General features: G+C 51.8%; 1 pseudogene; it reads left to right on the top strand.

The window, feature by feature from the left end:
- Nucleotides 1-700: 700 nt before the first annotated feature.
- On the top strand, nt 701-1,906 carry LOC101012173 (annotated as a pseudogene).
- The last annotated feature ends 206 nt before the right edge of the window (nt 1,907-2,112 follow it).

The following is a 2,112-nucleotide window of genomic DNA, read 5'->3' as shown; positions in this document are numbered from 1 at the left end:
AATGGGGGTAGTAAGAGTACGGACCTCATATCATAGGGTTACAGGGACAATTAAAGTACTTGGTTCAGTCAGACCCTGGCAGCAGCCTCAGCAGCTCTCCTCTTCTCTGGCTCTCCTTGCCATCTCCTTTTCTTTCCCCTCCCCCACCCCTCCCCACGAAGTCTCTGTTGTGCAGGCTGGAATCCAGTGATGCAATCTTGGCTCACTGCAACCTCAGCCTCCCAGGTTCAACCAATTCTTATGCCTCAGACTCCTGAGTAGCTGAGATTACAAACACGTTCCACCACGCCAGGCTAATTTTTGTATTTTTAGTAGAGATGGGGTTTCACCATGTTGGCCAGGCTGGTCTCAAACTCCTGACCTCAAGTTATCCACCCACCTCTGCCTCCCTTAAAGTGCTGGGATTGCAGGTGTGAGCCACCATGCCCAGCCTTCGTTTTTCTTTTCTTTTTTTTTTTTTGGCTGTTGTTTTTGAGACACAGGCTCACTCTGTTGCTCAGGTTGGAGTGCAGTGGCGTGAACATGGTTCACTGCAGCCTCAATCTCCTGGACTCAAGCAATCCTCCCCTCTCAGCCTCCCAAGTTGCTGGGCCTACAGGTGCATGCCACCATGCCAGACTAATTTTTTTTTTTTTTTTAAATTTTTTGTAGAGACCAGGTCTTGCCATATTGCCTGGGCTGATCTCAAACTTCTGGGCTCAAGCAATCCTCCTGCCTTGGCCTCCCAAACCTGGGATTACAGACGTGAGCCATGGCATCTGGCTGCTATCTCCTTTTCTTTTCTGAAAACATGGCCTCTGGTGTGGGTATCTCTGATGGTGTCATCAAGGTGTTCACTGACATGATGGTAGGCAAATCTTCCACGCCAGAGGAGGTGAAGAAGCGCAGGAAAACGGTGCTGCTCTTCTGCCTGAGTGAGGGTGAGAAGAACATCGCCCTGGAGGAGGGCAAGGAGACCCTGGTGGATGACATGGGTTGGACTGTTGACGACCCCTATACCACCTTTGCCAAGATGCTGCCAAAGACTGCTGCTATGTCCTCTGAGGTGATGGAACTCATGAAACCAAGGAGAGCAAAGAGGACCTGGTGTTTATCTTCTGGGCCCCTGAGTCTGCACTCCTTAAGGGCAAAATGATCTATGCCAGCTCTAAGGATGCCATCAAGAAGCTGACAGGGGCCAGACCTGGCGGCTCACGCCTGTAATCCCAGCACTTTGGGAGGCCAAGGCGGGTGGATCACTTGAGGTCAGGACTTCAAGATCAGCCTGGCCAACATGGTGAAACCCTGTCTCTACTAAAAATACAAAAATTAGCTGGGTGTGGTGGCACGTGCCTGTAATCCTAGCTAGTCGGGAGGCTGAGGCAAGAGAAATGCTGGAACCCAGAAGGTGGAGATTGCAGTGAGCAGAGATCACACCACTGCACTCCAACCTGGGCAACAGAACGAGACTCCATCTCAAAAAAACAAAAAAAACAAAACCAAAAGAAGTCGACAGGGATCAAGCATGAACAAGCAAACTGCTACAAGGAGGTCAAGGACTGTGGCACCCAGGCAGAGAAGCTGGGAGTGGCGCTGTCATCTCCCTGGAGGGCATGCCTTTGTGAGTCCCCTCCAGCCCCATGCCTGGAACATCTGGCAGCGCCAGACCTGCCCTTGGGGGTTGCAGGCTGCCCCCTTCCTGGCAAACCTGAAGTGCTGCGGGGGATCCCAGCATAGGGAAGGCAATCCCTTCCAAACAGCCTGCCACCCCAGGGCCTTCCCAGCACCTGGATTTTCTTCCTGCCTCCTCCCTGATGTTTCTGGCCTTCCCAAACCACTTTTTTGTTGTTGTTGTTTAATTTTGAGACAGAATCTAACTCTGTTGCCCAGGCTGGAGTGCAGTGGTGCAACCACAGCTCACTGCAGCCTTGACCTCCCAGCCTCAAGCAATCCACCCACCTCTGCCTCTGAAGTAGCTGAGACTATGTGTCACCACACCTGGCTAATTGTTTTACTTTTTGTAGAGACAGGGTTTTTCACTGTTGCCCAGGCTGGTCTCGAACTCCTGGGCTGAAGTGATCCTCCCACTTCAACCTCCCAATGTGCTGGGATTGTAGACGTGAGCCACTGCAT

The sequence above is a fragment of the Papio anubis genome, chromosome 1 (assembly GCF_008728515.1).
Source record: "Papio anubis isolate 15944 chromosome 1, Panubis1.0, whole genome shotgun sequence".
Taxonomy (NCBI): domain Eukaryota; kingdom Metazoa; phylum Chordata; class Mammalia; order Primates; family Cercopithecidae; genus Papio; species Papio anubis.
This window is presented reverse-complemented; position numbering and strand designations above follow the sequence as displayed.